Here is an 18,030-nt window from a genome sequence, read left to right on the forward strand (position 1 = left end):
TTTCTACTGCAAATCCTTTTCTTGATGATTACGGACCACGTACTCACCCACCTCATCACAATGGGGCTCCAACACATCAACGGTCAGATCAAGTTTCTACTGCAAATCCTTTTCTTGACCATTACGGACCACATACTCACCCACCTCATCACAATGGGGCTCCACCACAGCAACTGTCAAACGGAGTTTATGGTCATTCTTCTAGTCTATCTCCTGGCCCAATTAAGACAGAACTTCAACAGATCAGCCGTCATTCTTTCAGAAGACCAAACTCAATTCATAACCCTGAACCTAGCTCACCACCCCAACTCAACCCGGCTTATGGTCATTCTTTCATATTAACTCCTGGTGGATCAAACCCAATTCATAACCCTGCACCAAGTTCACCACCCTAACCCATCCCGGCTTATAGTCATTCTTTCAGATTAACTCCTACCGGATCAAACCCAATTCATAATCCCGGACCTGGAGAACCACCCCAACCCATTACTGATGAACTTCAACGTTAAATAACATGTTATATATCTTGTTTAATTATGTGAAGTTCTATTATATATGAAAATTATGAACACATCCAATAATATATTTAGTAAAATATAATATGCATCTTCATGTTATTTATGATCCATTTGCTTTTTCATTATTATTATTATTATTATCATCTGTCATTTTTAACAATGCTTGGTATGAAAATATATGCCAGAATGAAAAATGGCAAAAAAAAAAAAAACATAATTAAGCTTATGAAGTTTACTTGTTTTAAAGATCAGGTCTGTGTTCAATTATTTTTCCACATTGAACCTTGATAATTGATTTTGTTATGAATTTGGCTCTTATTTAATTTTTCTGTAGAGTTTGGAAAATGAGAAGATATTGATTTGTCGATTCTAATGCTGAAAATTGCAAAATGGGAGAGTGGAAGATCAGAGTTTGGAAGAACCTTAATTTCCATAATTTCTTGTTACTTTTTACTCTATACCTTATATTCATTGCCTGCTTTGCTCCATCTGCGGCTGGAAACAAGCCTTAAAAGAAACAGACCCCAAACAGCGAAAAGAGCGCCCCTCGCGCATTCACTTAGTCTGATTCAACTCCTTCTCTTTCTTTCTGTGGCATTTGTCCCTGAGACTAGAATAAGAAAAGATGAGGGGAGGCATTCTTCAAGCAAGATCGCATTCAGCAGGAAGGAATGCCTAGGAAATCCCATCTATACTATATATATAAAATTATAGGAAGAAGCCTAAGAACTTCAAGAAAGGTAAGTAAGAGGTGTTTTTTCTCCTTACACTATTTGATCAGGTAAATAAAATTCTTATTTTTATTTGTCCACGTCAATTTAAGCTGAATGACCCTAACCATACATGCCTCCAAACTCGATGGAAAAGTTAAATAAGGACAGAATCTATAACAGAATCAATGTTCAATGGCGCAATGTGAAAACATAATTGATCAAAGGATCTTTAATACAATTAAAATTCAGGGCTTAATTATACCTTTTTTTTTTTAACATGAAAAATTCTATGAGATCAGTGTGAACCTGTTGATGATAATAAAAACAACATTCGAGGAAAGATAGAACATGCCTATAATGGAGCAAAGCATATTGCATTCTTCAATTTCACAGGGTAGCATCAATTTTCTTTCTTAATTTTATAAACACTAAACAATTTGAAGTTTTAATTCACTAATTATATATAATATTGTTAGCAAAATATGCTCAATTCAATCTTAGTGCGTGTAGATTTTGTGCGGACATGTCATGAAAATTAGTTTTCAATTAATTTTATATTTTTGGATTGTTATTATGGGTTTTAAACTTACTTTTTAGAAAACAGACGATTGAGCGAATGCTGAAATCTTAGAAACGATGTCTGGAGTAATTCAAATAATTCAATCATGAAAACTTAAGGCCAATGACTTTTGGATTGAAGAAAGCCAAGTTTAAAAGTTGGGAAGCTGTTGCAAAAATGGTGGATAAATCTGACGAAGCCATGGCTGGAAATTTAAGTGACGAATTCTTTTTTAAAACAAGTAGGAAATTGAATGCTTGGAGTCTAAAATTGAGAGTTTGAGATTTTTAGAAGATTGAAATGGTTGTAATTGAGGGTTTTAGAGTTAATTGGAATGTTGATTAGAGCTGTCTCATTGGCTAAAATGACAACATAAGATGTTTGCCAAAATTGTTGATGTCAACATTTGAAATTCGTGAGTTTGTTAAAGCAGTAGATTATTATCCAAATTTTTCAATTGTTTTTAGAATCCACTTAACTATTTGAGATCATTAATGTCACAAGAAATGTTAAATAGTTTGGTAATTTTATGTATTGAGATAAATATGTTACAACATATTGATCTAGACACTATTTTTTAGTGATTCTACATCTACAAATGCTCATAGATAATGTGTTGTATGAGCAACTGGGTATTTAATTTTGAAATTAGAGGTTTGAGCCATTTTAGAGGTTGACTAATCAAACATCTAATAGTTTTTATTAATCCATGAGTTTATACATATTATACTAATCCGTCCATCTGTTTTAAAAAGTAAATTATAGAATTCCAAAGTTTTGACAAAACTAACTATTTGGTTCTTTTCATCCATAAATTTTAAATTAATAACAAGTTTATCCTTATATAATTAATTAATTGATCAGAAATGTTCACATGCACCTTAATGATGGTTTTAATCGGTACGAAATCTGCCTATCGAAGCAATTTTTCCACTAGAGGGATGGTTTTTCCATTCGCCACAATTCTGTCGCCAAAGAGGACTGGAACTATAAATTAGTGACTAAAATCAGTGACATGGTAGGATAAAATTTATCAACGGATATGTAGGGCGGTAGGAACTGCCCCTATTCCTAGTTCTGGAATGCCGGGACTCTGAACTGTAAGGGGCGGTTTTAGCACCCCTACTCATGATTCTTATTTTAATTAATTTATTTATATATAATTATTTATATTCCAATAAGGTACCTAATAATAATATTATTTAAATCCTCAAATCATTCCAAAATACAAATATAATATTCAAATATTCAAATTTTGATACATTTATAAATTCAATACATGATTCTAATATTAGAAAAGAAACTAAATTTAGTATTCATTTCAATAACATGAGATCCCCTCTTGATTCTAAGTTGTGGATGCTTCGCCTCATCCGTGCTCATTGAATACCTTAATGATTTAGCCATATACTTCCCCATCAACCTAAAATCTTCCGCAAGAATTGTGGATGTAGAACAACATAACAATGACTACCCCTTTTCTCAAAAAGATGATACTGAATTTAGAGCGTTTGATCAACATATTATATCAGACTATGTTGTACTGAAACGGAAAATAGAAACTGAAGTGGAAATGGAAACTGAAACCGATTCTGGGAAACATTATTTTTAAGAAACTAAGAAACTTTAGCAGGTAATGGAAATGGAAACAGAAATAGATACGAATACCGCAAAGAGTGGTTAGCTCATGTACTTTCTTTGAAAGCCCAATTCTTCTCCTCTTAAGGGTAGCTTTTCCTGCTGTGTCATTCCCTATCCACGTAAGTTGAACCTTCTTTCTCGTCATTGTTGATATGCTCTCTCTTATTCTTCTGTGTAGCTTTGAACTTCTTAGTTGACTACACTTTTTTTTATGTTTCAATTAAACTAGGAGATACCCTCGCTTCGCTTCGGAAAAAAAATAAAAATAAATCAATATTTTAACTTATGAAAATTGTAACTTTAAAATAATATTATAAAGCAACTAATGAGTAATAATAACATAAAAATAAAAATAAATAATATAAAAACTTTTTTCATTCAATGAAATATAACAAATTAAAAAGTCATCATTTTTTTTTAAGAAAAGCATATAGATTTAAAATAGTATCTTCTTATAGAACTAGCTTTACACCCGTGCATTGCACGGGATATACAATAATTTTATAAATACTATTTTATTAGAAATAAAGAAATTACAGTATGTACATTTTAGTATGATTATTAGTTGAAAAATATACATTATTCTATTTGTGAATTAAAATTGAAGAAGTATAAATTCAATAAGTAATCACAACATTTTATCTAAAAGAAAATTGCATACCTACATTTTCAACACAATTATGTCTTTTTGGAGAAAATCTGTTGTTTTCCTTATCATATAAATAATACAAATATATTGTTTTGTCGACTATTTAAAAAATTGCTACATAACATTTCATCATGACAAATTTATTTTTGTTTTCGATTTAATCGCCTTTTCAATTTCAATTAAGAATTCACAAATTTATTTTTTGTTTTCGATTTAAATATCTAAAATATTTAATGTGTCACTAATATAATTACAAATAACTAACTAAAATTGTACGAAATTGTTTCAATTTATCGTTAAACTTAACCTTGTTCGAAAACATTAAAGATTAAATTTATATAATTTCATATGTTAGAGCTAAATCTACACTTCATCAAAAACATTAATTAGAATCAAATTTGCATTATTCCAATTATTATTTACCCAATTACATAAAGTGTCAATATATTGCAATCAGTATACTTACTCTGTTGGATTAAGAATATATTTTCTTTCAATATGGTTTGTGAATTTATATTTTTCATAAAAAAAAAGAATTTATATCTAACTTTCATCATGTAAAATCATTTCATCTATTAATGCACATAAAAGGTTCACATGGAATTGCTATCTCAAATTTGAGTGCTTGGACAAAAAAGAAAAAATTAATGCAGACACACAAACCTCATTTCATATCATAAAAATTTCTTAAGAATACATGGATATATTAAAAAAAAAATAGTTTGAAATGTTAATGTATTGCTAATTAGAGTAAATAAATCTCGCAATTAGATGTTCACATGTGTTCTTTTGCTTGTTATACATGTAAACTCTTTCAAATATACAAAACAAACGATAGCTTTTGTAAACTATATTGAAGAAACATAATTAAATTTAGGGTAAAGTTCAAATAAGACCCCTGTGGTTTCACTAATTTTCAGATAAAGGATTATGGTTTACCTTTTGTCAAAACGATGATTGAGGTTCACGCTTTTAATAATGCTATTAAAACTATCTTTAACGACCTGAAAATGAAAATTTTCAAGAATTAAAGTTGTTCAATGCCATATTTTTTATGGAACTACATTTTCGATTTTAGAAAATAATCTCAAAATAAAAAAGTTGAAGAATTAAAATTGCTTAGAATATTAGTAGTTTTTAAAATATGTCATTTTTGAAGTCGTAAAGGGTGATTTTAATAGTATCAATCGAAAAGATCCTTATTTTGCTAAATTTGAAAACCCCAGTCTTCGTTTTGACAAAAAGTAAACCACAGTCCTTTATATGAAAATTAGTGAAATCACAGAGGTTTTATTTGAACTTTACCCTTAAATTTAGCAACCTCATCAGTGTACGAATTTTATCTTTTGTCATTTATTGGCATATAAACTTTCTAAAATAGTTACTCTATTGTGATAACTCTTTTTGTTGATCATTTTTCTAGAAAATACAAGTTGTTTACACAGTATTATGTCCTTGTATTTTTGTCAATAGAATTCCTCTACCATCGGAGGAAAATTTAGCAGCATTTTCCGATATCGCCAAGTCTAGTTTATTCTTCAGTTTGTGGAGCCGATATTGTGCTATTTCGATTTCCCTTAGGACTTGCTCCAAGGGAATTGTTATTAACTTTAAGCTCAACTCAAATGTTCTTCTGCAACTGCTGTATTTTTTAAATCATCGATCATAGAACTTCGATCTGGATTGGATCTATTGCTTTCTACATTAAGTGAAGAAGTGAAATTGAGGTAAACTAACACGGGAACAGATGATCGAACATGAAAGAAACTGAACTGAAATCTGCAACACAGATAAGCATACCGAGATAAGAAAAAAAGGCCATGTTGCAATATATATGACGTTGTATCAGTTTTCTCTCCAGTTCTTTTTCGTTCCCTTGTCTTTATCGAACCAGTCTATTTAAATTTTTCATTAAATAAAAGTAAATTTATACAGTATGTTAAGATCATCTTTCAAAAAAAAACATTAGTATCAACCCTTATCCCTACATTTTATATGTTGCACTATTTAAATATTAATTGAGACTTATAATTATTCTCAAAGTAACCAATTTTAATATAATGTATATTCCCAAAATGGGGACAAGAATCTCTGCCCCATTCATGGCCACTAACAAAAATCCATTTAGCCAATGTCCTCGACTCGTTAGTCAGTTAGACTTAAGTTACATGGAAGAAAATAATGCTCTTACATGATTTACATTCCCGCCTTGTAAAGTGACATTACCAGATTAAACCCAAAAAACTTGTGATAATAAATTAACTTCACTACTCTACCATCTGCAATGCATGAAGGAATAGGCAAATGCTGCTATAGGATTTATTTATCGGGTCTTCTTGGCTTTCGCCATTTTCTTCTTTCTTTTCTTTACGGCTTTTGGGGTTTTCGTCTTCCGAGCTTCTCTTTTCTCTTCTTTTACTTTCTTCTTATTCTCTTTTCTGGCAGCTTTTTTTTTTTATCAACACTGTTATCCTCTTTCTCAAATTCTGAATCGCTTGAATTCTCTTCATCTTCATCTTCCCCCGACTCAGACTCGGATTCTTCACCCTCTTGGCTTTCGCCATCCTTATTCACACAAGAATTTAATGGGTTCTCTTCAACTTTAGAAAGACTCCCCTTCAATCCTGTAATGGTTTTGTAGTACATATCTCCAGTATCCTTCCCACTTGTTATACGTATCACATCTTCCTCCGCATTCTTCACGTTATCTAATGTCTTTGGAATATATGACTGCACAAATACAGAGTCAGCAATTTCATCCTCTGCAGTCACATCTCTTGTCAATATCTTTTGCTGAACCTAAAATAAGAAGTATTCCATTCGGGATTAAAGTAAAGTCTGATTCACAAGTGCGGGCAAACCTCTTCCAAATAGCTGTCAACAGAATCATCAGTGATTGTTGGATCAACTGGAGACGGAAAAAAAAATTGTGATTTGCTAATTGAAAAGAAAGGAAATAAGAAATGCATGAAACTTCGAAAGAAGCCAACAGCTTCTGCTCCGACTGATCTAAAACACATGGTATATATATATACAAATGTTGTGATATCTTTGGGAAAACCTTAATTGAAGTTTAGATCTAATACAACTCTACTGATTGAAACCGTAATGTGATATACATAATAGAATTTGTAAGCGATAGATAAGATAAGGAAAGCTAGTGTTGGTGTGAGAGAAGTCTAACCGACTAATGAGAGTGTTATTTTATGGAAGATGCAACCTTTTTTGTTTTTGTTTTTTTTTCCGTTGGAAGTGATATATACGAATTACAATTTAATTAATTATAAAAACACATTAATTTAGAAAATGACACATCAGCAAGCTCTTTTAATATGAAGCCACATCAGCATGTTAATTCTCTAATTTCTCGACAAGTGTTACTTTTGTTCCACACTTTATATATATAATAGATGCACCCAAGTGAATTTTATAAAAACCAACATGAGAAAAACAGGATATTTTACCTTAAATTTTGGAAGAGAAGCTATAGTTATAGATGCACAAATAAAAATAAATTAGTACCTGAAATAATTTTCTACTTTTTTTTATTAAAAAATCACTCTGGAAAAAATAAGTTATATTCAAAAAGTTTACTTTAAACAGTAATACTTTTATTTGAACATGGTTTTTAGATTATGCTACCTAAGCGGATTCATTTGTGTCACGTCCGTGTCTAAATTTCTAGAATTTATACCTTGATAGTAATATATATTATAATCATGAGGTGTGTGATTTTTATTTGATGCTATAGAAAAAGTTTGGAGTTAATTTGATAGTTTTATGTGTAAATTAAAAGTTTACAATAATTTTTAAAAGATTATATAAAGATGGAGGATCAGAATTTGTTTGTGAAAGGATATTTGAACACATTATGATTTTATGATTTTATATCCATCTAGAGTAATCCGGATCGGTGGTTTTATATTTGAAGACCATGTTCAGTGAGGGACATGACCTGTGTACATAGTCTGAAGACCTATTGGGTATGGCAGCGAAGTGTTGTGTAAGACCATATGGGATAGGCAATGTTAAGAGACGTCTCGACTATATATGTGGTTATGGATTGATACTTAAGGGGAGAAACTCGAGGATGGATACAATGTTTTACGTTCATTTGGATTATGTTTTCGGTTATGATTGATTTTGATATAAGGTTTTACGTTTGATTGAATACGAGTTGGTTTGATAAAACACTTATTTGATTACAATATTTTATAAGGTTTTGATTAAATCCCTTTATCAATGTATATATGTAGCTATGTTAAGTAAAGTTGGTTTTTATGGCTGATAGTTTCTTACTGAGATTTTTCTCTCACGTTTTTAAATGTTTTAATGTTTTTAGGTGAGAAAGTACAGGATATAGAGAAGGTTACCGACCGAGATGCCGATTGAGGTCGTCTAGGGTCGGGTGTGACAGTTTGGTATCAAAGCTCTAGGTTAAATTCTTCGGACCTAAGGTTGATAGTAATTGAGGAATATGAATATTTGGTGAAAGCTAAGAAATAATTTGGAATTTTTCGAGGATTGAGTAACTAGCTAATGAGGTGTAAAAATGAGATTTGAGGGTTAGCAATATCTAGGTGTATGAAAAATAGTAAATTATTTGATATTTGGTGATATGGGTTATGAGTAAGGCATAACTTTGAGCTAGAGATATAGAGAATTGTCTATATAGGTGCTAAATCAGATTCGTACCTGAATATTGTGATGTATTTTTCGACCAGATATAGGTCGAATCTGTCATGAAGTCCTAAATGAAAGTTGTTTATTTTTATCTTACGTTTCTAGGGTTTCTGAATCGTCTTATTCGGACTCCGTATGAAGAAGTTAGACTATAAACGGAATATGTAGGTCATTTTAGGTTTAAACCAGAATTTGGTTTTTGTTTTGATTTTTCTCCTTGGTATGACTTGGAATTGATATTTGAGAGTTTAATAGTTAGCTGAAAAATATATGTATCTCAGATGTGAAGTAAGGTTATGAGACTTTGAAATGATATGATGAGTTTTGAAGTTAATATATATGTGATTAAGAAAGCGAAAATGTGGAGATTTCAATTAATTATTTTGGAGGTTGATTATAAATTGGAGATTATGATATGAGTTTAATAAGTTATGGAATCTTAATTGGAATAAATGATATCCGAATTCAAATTGCAGATCTATTATCGAACTTTATCGGATTGAGGTTTACAATTGTTGAGAGTTATATAAATCTTATGATGATTATGAGGAATCATGATTTCGAAAGGATATTAAGATAAATTAGAGAATATGAATTTCGAGGACGAAATTTCTTAAGGTGGGGAGAATTATCACGTCCGTATCTAAATTTCTAGAATTTATACCTTGATAGTAATATATATTATAATCATGAGGTGTGTGATTTTTATTTGATGCTATAGAAAAAGTTTGGAGTTAATTTGATGGTTTTATGTGTAAATTAAAAGTTTAGAATAATTTTTAAAAGATTATATAAAGATGGAGGATCAAACTGGATATTTGCTAGATTTGGATATATATTCCAAATTCGCTGGAGGTGAACTACGATCATCCTTATCTTTCTTTTATTTTCTTTTTCTTTTTCTATTCATTTCAAATTCATCAGTTTTCTCTGAACCGTTTCTCCACTGTTTTTTTGATTTACGGAGATTCGACCGTCCGAATCACTCGAAATTTAAAACATAGTATCCTTATGTATATTTCTAAGTCATAACCAAAGAATTTTTGAGTTTCGGAAGTGTTTGGAGGAAAAACATCTTAGGCAGAATTTAGAGGAGAATCGATCGGTTGTATTTTCTTCAATTAGTAGCCAAGTAAGTAACTATCAACTATATTTTGAGTTTTATGTATATAGATATATATATATATAATCAAAGAATTTTCAGAAATTGATATTTTAGGGTTATGCAGGAATTTTGTAAAATTAGGGTTTTTCATGATTTTGTTTTTTCTTGTGCAATTATGGTTCAAATGAAGCTATTGACTATGCTTCTATGTGAATTTCAGATTTTACTTGATTATATTGATTTAAGGCTTGATTTGGTTGATTTACATATATACATATATGTTTTTGGTTTCAATATATATCTATATTGAACAAAATGAATTTGATGATTTCTTACGAATTGTTTTTGGATTGAGAAATCTGTTGCGGTTATTGTTGTTATTATTTTAGATTGAAGTCCAAATATAATTTTTATGATACAAAGGGGCTAATTGAAGCCAAATGATTTATGGTTATGAAATAGTTTGGAATTTGATTGTGAAATGATATTTGAACACATTATGATTTTATGATTTTATGATTTTATATCCATCTAGACTAATCCGGATCGATGGTTTTATATTTGAAGACCATGTTCAGTGAGGGACATGGCCTGTGTACACAGTCTGAAGACCTATTGGGTATGGCAGCGAAGTGTTGGGTAAGACCATATAGGATAGGCAATGTTAAGAGACGTCTCGACTATATATGTCGTTATGGATTGATACTTAAGGGGAGAAACTCGAGGATGGATACAATGTTTTACGTTCATTTGGATTATGTTTTCGGTTATGATTGATTTTGATATAAGGTTTTACGTTTGATTGAATACGAGTTGGTTTGATAAAACACTTATTTGATTACAATATTTTATAAGGTTTTGATTAAATCCCTTTATCAATGTATATATGTAGCTATGTTAAGTAAAGTTGGTTTTTATGGCTGATAGTTTCTTACTGAGATTTTTCTCTCACGTTCTTAAATGTTTTAATGTTTTTAGGTGAGAAAGTACAGGATATAGAGAAGGTTACCGACCGATTAGGAGAGGTTTGCCAATTGTAATATAATATGATATTATGATATTGGGATAAATTGGAGACTCTTAAGTGTTGATTATAATCTTTCTATTTCACGCCCGATACCGATTGAGGTCGTCTAGGGTCGGGTGTGACAATTTGTTTGTTCTTGATAGGACTGTTGAGTTTGAGCTTCTAAAACTATCATTGAATTCTAGTAATTCGTGCACATCGGTGTTCATAAAAACAATAAAGTACAATGCAAGATCAAATATGATAAAGCAACGGTAGTAAAACTTCAAGTTTTTTCTTTTTTCTGGAAGTTGGAAAACTATATTCAAAACTATGGAAGTTTAAAAGATATACATTGGATGGATTACCAACGTATCTAGTAACCTAAAATTGATATTTTTTTATTGCACCTTTTTTCATTGCAACCTAGTAATTTAGAAACTAAACTATGGCTATTATTCCCCTAAGATAATTAACGGCAAGACCAAATATGATTGATAGAGCTAATTAGTTGTATATCATTGGCAATATTTTTCTAGCTGAGAAAAAGTTAATCAAAGTAATTACATATCCCGATTTTCGCAAGTTTTACACCTAGAACATTCTCTATATCACATTTTATCAATGTTCTTAATAATATTAAGACAAAAGTAATAAATTAAATAAAATTATATTAAAAACCTTATACGAATGAATGTCGATATCTCATAATTCTTACGAATGCCAATGTTGATTTCATATTTAATAATTTGTATGAAATATTGTTTTCCACTATGAGAAATTGATATAATAGAGTATTTTTTTTTTTGGGTACAAATAGAGTATTACCAATGAGAAATTGATGTATTCTATAAGACTTTAAATTCATGTGTATTAGTTTTAAATAAATAAATGTGTAATGGTTTTAATGGTTATTTACACTTGCTGCAACATGAAAATATTTTTTCAAATTTCACTATTTTTCTTAATGTTGTTTCTTTTTCTATGTTAGAATCAATATGTTGCAATTGTTAAAAACTTCTTTTTATATCTTCTAATTTATGTTGAAATTGTTAAACTTTTGTATTTTTCTTACTTTGAAACTGAATTTATAAAGAGATTTCATTTCCACAACTGTAACAACACAAAAATAACATAGAATTTTAAAACAAAGAAATTATTAGACAATATTCTCTCACTTTACAAACTGCGGAATTATAAAATGCTGATAAAAAAAATTGGTATAAAATCATGCATAACTTAAATCTGATTCAGACAAAATTCAATTTATTCAGTATCATATTCATATAGCTAAGATTTCTTGCTAAGAGCAGTGTACTATATGCATCTACATCAAACATTTCATTCTTTGCAGTTAACCCATGCTTGCCTTCACAGATCGCACAGTTCTTTATAGTTGAGAACAATTTGATAAATTAGCTGCAAAAAATCCAAGAGTTCTCAACGCAACTCCATTGATCCATGAGTTAAATACCGTCTTCATTTTTGTATAAATTGGTCAAATCTAACATTTCAGAATCTAGAACATATATAATAGTCCTTTCTTTTTCAACTGGTGGGATATGATGAACTGCAGGGCCTAAAACCCCATGGAAAAAAATAAAGAAAATATGTATAGGATACATTCAAACTAAGTGTATTCCATTGCAAAGATCCTAAATTAAATTTAGGAAACTGTAAAAGACTTATTGCCTATTAACCAAAGGACCATAATTCTTCTTAAGTAGACTGAAGTGGAAGAGAAGGAACATCGAAACAAAAACCCCAATAATGAAATTCAACACAACCATAAAACCTTGTAAAAAATAATGTATAAATGGAATGGCAAAATAAAAATAACAACATATAAGTTAAGAAGCTCAAAAACCAGAATATTGACACATTATCACCCACTTCAAAAAACGGTACAAACTTCACCACTTTTTTTTCATAGTTAACAGCTCCTTTTAAGCAACATATGAAGAGCAGCCTCAACTCTCCATTTCATGTTGCCCTGTTAATTTTTATGCTTAAGACTTGGGAAAAAATAAGACTATTTTTATGAAAACAGAAAAGATCACTACAAGAAAACAGTTAGTTAGCTACTAAATTTAGCTACCAAATTTAGCTACCAGATCAAAATTGGTCACTACATTGCGACGGTTTCGGTCGCTAATGAATTTTCCTAATCGCTGAGCATGAAGGTAAAATTTACGCCTGTTTTAGCCAAATAAAAAAGGAAGAAAAAGTAAATAAGACAGAAAAAATAAAGAAAAAAGAAATAATAAATATAAAAGGAGAAAAGATAAAGGTAAAACCCTAAATCCATCCCTTTACCCTCTTCTCCTCTTCGATCTCGACAAGGCGGCAGCGGCGGTTTCACTCTTATGTGCTCTCCAACCTAACCATTCTTCTGTTCCAGTCTAATATCGCTCTTTTCAGGCGGCATCTTCTCCGATCTAAGCCCTCAAGCTAATCCTTTCCTCTCTTCTTCACCGACCTAATCCATCTCCTCTCTTCTTCTCCGACCTAATCCATCTTTTAGACCTCTGAACTTCTCATTTCTTCAGAAGCTCGGTCTTCACTCTATCATGTAAGTTTTCAATTTATATTTTTTGTGTTGTTTGAGATTCCTCTGCCATAATATATTAATTTGTGGGTCGGGTGTGAGATTGGTGGTTTTCATTATCTTTGCGTGAGATCTCCTTCTGTCTGATTAGAATGGTTCTCTTATTTTAATGAAATTTTGTCTTTAGATTTCTTCTGTGCTTATTGTGTTGATTTATATTGCTTTGTGTATGGATACTGATGGGAAGTCTTGTGCATTGGTCTGAGTATAACATTTTGGGGAAACATAACAAAAACTTCAAAATTAAAATGGAGGTTTTTTGGCAGAGCAAGGATGGGGATTTGCAGGGAACGAGACTGTCAAAAACAGAAGGAAAAAGAAAGAAAAAGAGAAAGGGGAAGGGAAAGAGAGAAAGAGAAATGATGGCGGTGAGAATGGGACGGGAGACGTATAGTATGTTCTTCGACTTCTCCAATTACACAATTTGGATGATGAACTTACGAGGTGCGCTGTATCCTGAGCAAAAGAACACTAAATTTCACTAAAGCTAATTGCAACTCTGTCATCATCGATCTCAACCAGCACCTCTGATTCAAACACCACCATCGCCACTGCCACTGCCATTGCCACCTGGTACTTGTTATTTTCCTCGTTTCTTAAGTTAATCATTTGTTCAATTTCACTTCCTTTCAGCTGTAAGTTGGAATTGGTTTGGGCGTGCATAATTTTGTAAGAACTATTCATTTGCATCCAATGCTTTTGTTTGAATTCCCCTATGGACTTCAACTCATATAGGAACCAAAAACTAAAATCGAAAATTTACTTTCTTCAATTGAAAGAGTAATGAGATTTGAATCAAGGTTGACTCATTTGATTTTATTGAGCACAATAGAGAGTAATATAAGAACTCTAGGGCTCATAGTCGTAGCCATTACTGATATGCAACTTAGGCCAACATAATTATTAATCTTGTTTGAAGCTTAGCTGGAGAGAAAATCATAATTGGTAGCTAATTAGAGATCATGGAGCCTTAATCTCAACAAGTTGGGTTGTGATATATAAATTCCTCTTCTCCAAGTTGCTGATTATACTTAAATAGTACTTGTATGCAACTGATAATGATAAAGAAGTGGCACAGAAGAGTATTTGATGCCATGTAAGTTAAAATGTTCTTAACAAGTGTAGTTATATTCATATTATGGAGTATGGACATGAAGTTTATTCAGTTCACTGTCCTGAATTTGGGAAAAGATTTCGAATAACCTCCAAATTTCTAATGTGGTTATTCCTTTTATGGTAATGCCAATATTGAGGTTCACCCAACGCCTCTTCCTCCTAGAGCTGCCAAACCTTCGCCTTCACAATCAGCTCCCATTTCTCAAGTTATTGCAAAACCAGATTCTATATACTTGAAAAGTCAGTGGGAGAAGGAGAAGCTTATTTTATTTTTTGATAGAAAACCAGACTTGTATTAAAACATCAGACATTTATATCAGTACAGATACAATTAGAGATAAAATAAGGGAAATCAGCAATGAAAATTTCCGGATGATCCAAGGTTAAGCCCCAAGCCGCAAGTTTATGTGCCAGGGTGTTTGCTGTTCTTCGTTCATGGACAATCTTGAAACACTTAAAGCTGTTACTGATATCCAGGATATTGCCCACCAGCAGTCCTAACCAATTCGGCCCCTTAGACTTAGAGTCGACTAACCTGACTGCCTCTAATGAATATGTTATTGGATGTGATACATTTAGTAGTGTTTTTGTTGTCAGCAATAGGTATTCCCTACTTCTGTTCTGTCCAGTCTCTTTGTAATCATAAATGCTAATGGAAATCTTTCATTTTCAACAGGGAAATTGGGGCATTATATGCAATGAAGGAACTTGACATATTTCCAGATGATCCAAAATCTGCAGAGTTTATAAAGCAATTAGAACAGGTATTCAGCACATCTATCATGCTTCATTTGTGTTTTTACCCAAGTATATATGACTTCATCTTCACAATCTTTATACTGAAGATTTTGCATCTCTATAGTAGATGACTATCCCTATACTTATGCTGTTATGTTTCAGTTCTTGATATGCATATAGTTTTAGGTTGTTGGGGTTTAGTTGTATGTTTCTTACTACATGCTTCACTACCTTTGAATGCCCCAAAATATTTTGATTTTCGAGTGTTAGAGCAGGTTGGGTTGGATATGGGTGTGAGGGAGATGGCTGTCAATTTAGGGTGGGAATTCTTAGTTGGAATTAGCTTTTGTATTTATCCTATATTAGTTTATGAGTTCTTTACTATGTTTCAGTTAGGGGAGGATGCCTATGAGAAACATTGTATTTGATTTTGTTTGTGTAATTTGCCTTTTGAAATTACACAAGCGGACTTTTGTAGACTGTTTGATCTTCCCATTGAGAGGATATATACTTGATTAGAGGAAGTGCAGGATAGAAATTTTTGGTTTGAGATTTCTAACTATGTGGACACTAGGTGCAGTTCTTTGCTTAATAAATATATTAAGGACTCGTTCTTCTTTGATTGATACATAAGTTCATATGCTATTCTGTCACAGGTAAACCAGACAGTGACAAGGTGTCTGACACCAAGTTATTGTTACTTTGGTGTCTTAGGAAGGGACGTGCCCCAAACCTCCCGTTGAAATTCAAGAGCATCATCTTCAAGTTCTGTTGGTCCATCCAATTTAGGTGCTACTACTGAAATTCAAGGGATAAGAAACACATACGAGACCGTACGGGAGCGCCTTGATGGCTTTTATGCGGACAAAACCAATTTATTAGCGCATCTACAGCAAGTGAAAGACAAGACCGATTTATTAGCTCATATAGCTCTTAGATATATTTTGGCATAATTTGATATAAATTTTTACCTAATATGTTAGGTTAATCTTGATTATGATATCATGTGAGTTGCATTATATATTATGACATTTAAACTTCAAATATTAATTATTCTTTAATATATTTATAATTTTCGTGAATATTGTTTATTTTGGTTAACTTATTGTGAATGTTAAAATATGTTTACAATTGTATTTAATAATCCTAATTACAGTTATTATTATATATAAAATTGATTATTACAATCAAATAATGAAATTTGTCATCACAGTATATTACCGACAGATTTTCTGTCAGCAATTCGTCGGTACTCTGATTAGTTTGTGTGTTGACCTAGTCCATTAGCGACTACTTTTGGTCGCAAAGTTTGGTCGGTAAAGATTGCGACTGCTCAGCGACTAAATCGAACAGTCGCTATAGTCTGCGACTGTCGTCGGAAATAGTCGGTGGTTCACTAGCGACTAAGGACTTATCGACTGAATGTGTTTGGTCGGTAAACTGCTAAATTCAGTCGGTAAACCGCTTTAGCTACTACATCAGCTACCAATATCGCGGTAGCTAACTAGCTGTTTTCTTGTAGTGTACGCTTTTGCCACTATATATTATGTTCTTGTGTCGAATATATTGGTTCTCCACTAATATATCATTTTATGTGGGGAACAAATAAATTCCACACTGAAATCTCATGAACAGTGGCGAAATAAGAATTCCCACAAATCTATTAATTTTAGTGGCGAATAATATTTCCCCACTGGATTTTCCCCATAAAAAGAGTGATTTCTTGTAGTGTTTTGCTCAAGTTCAGGGGGCTAACTGAATATTTTATGCAAGTTCAGGAAGCTATCAAGACATTTTGAAAGTTCAGGAAGCCAATCAAGCTTTTTAGACAAGTTCATGGAGCAAATAATGCATTAAGCTATGGAATTAATTAGGGATGCTAATTAATCAAAGGTTATGAATTGGATTTGGTCCACTTGGATTCTGCCTGTAACAACAGCTAAAACGTCGGCTCTTCTTAAATAAGTCAATCTTGTTAGAGATTGATATAAGATTTATGATTAGGTTTTAACTATCAGCTCGAGCTTTCAGTTCAATTGATTCAATAATATGATATCAGATTCTCTTGAATCAAACGGTCGAGGGTTTGAGTCCCGACAACCTCACTATAATTTGTGGAATTTAAGTTGTACACCATACAAACCCAAGAGGCATTTGCATGTAGGGAGACTCCTCGAAACACGTTCTGATTCTTAATTAGTACGAAATTTTGATCTACAGATAGAAAAAATGCATTATAAAGAGAATTTCAAATATGCATATAAAATGAATAATAAGTTTATTTGTTTAGAACTAACCTTTTTGATGATTAAGAACTTAATGTGTGCAATTAGAATTAATCATATATCACAAAAGAAAAAGGTTGCCTCAATATGCTTTTGTCCAAATAAAAAAATAAATAGATATATAGAATGAAAGGGTAAATTGGGTCAATTTTATTTTTAACGTTTAAAATGGTGCAATTTATCAACGTTAAGGGTAAATTTGTCCTTAACTGCTAATATTTAGGGGTATAGTTGCACCATTTTAGACGTTAAAGGTAAAATTGTTTCTAGCCATAAACGTTATGAGGTATTTTTGCACCTTATCCCTAGAATGAATGATATATATTTAAGGGATAAGGCTCAATTTTGTTCCAATTCTTATGAGAAGTGCACGTTTATCCCTAACGCCCGAAATGATAAAATTTTACTT

General features: G+C 31.6%; 1 long non-coding RNA gene and 1 pseudogene across 1 annotated transcript; one reads left to right on the forward strand and one right to left on the reverse strand.

Moving 5' to 3' along the window:
* Nucleotides 1-6,403: 6,403 nt before the first annotated feature.
* On the reverse strand, nt 6,404-7,100 carry LOC136219212 (uncharacterized; annotated as a pseudogene).
* Nucleotides 7,101-13,190: 6,090 nt separating this feature from the next.
* On the forward strand, nt 13,191-16,278 carry LOC136214128 (uncharacterized). Its single transcript, XR_010681229.1, has 4 exons — nt 13,191-13,446; nt 13,749-14,055; nt 15,275-15,362; nt 15,993-16,278. It is a non-coding gene; the product is annotated as an uncharacterized lncRNA (long non-coding RNA).
* The last annotated feature ends 1,752 nt before the right edge of the window (nt 16,279-18,030 follow it).

The sequence above is a fragment of the Euphorbia lathyris genome, chromosome 1 (assembly GCF_963576675.1).
Source record: "Euphorbia lathyris chromosome 1, ddEupLath1.1, whole genome shotgun sequence".
Lineage (NCBI taxonomy): Eukaryota > Viridiplantae > Streptophyta > Magnoliopsida > Malpighiales > Euphorbiaceae > Euphorbia > Euphorbia lathyris.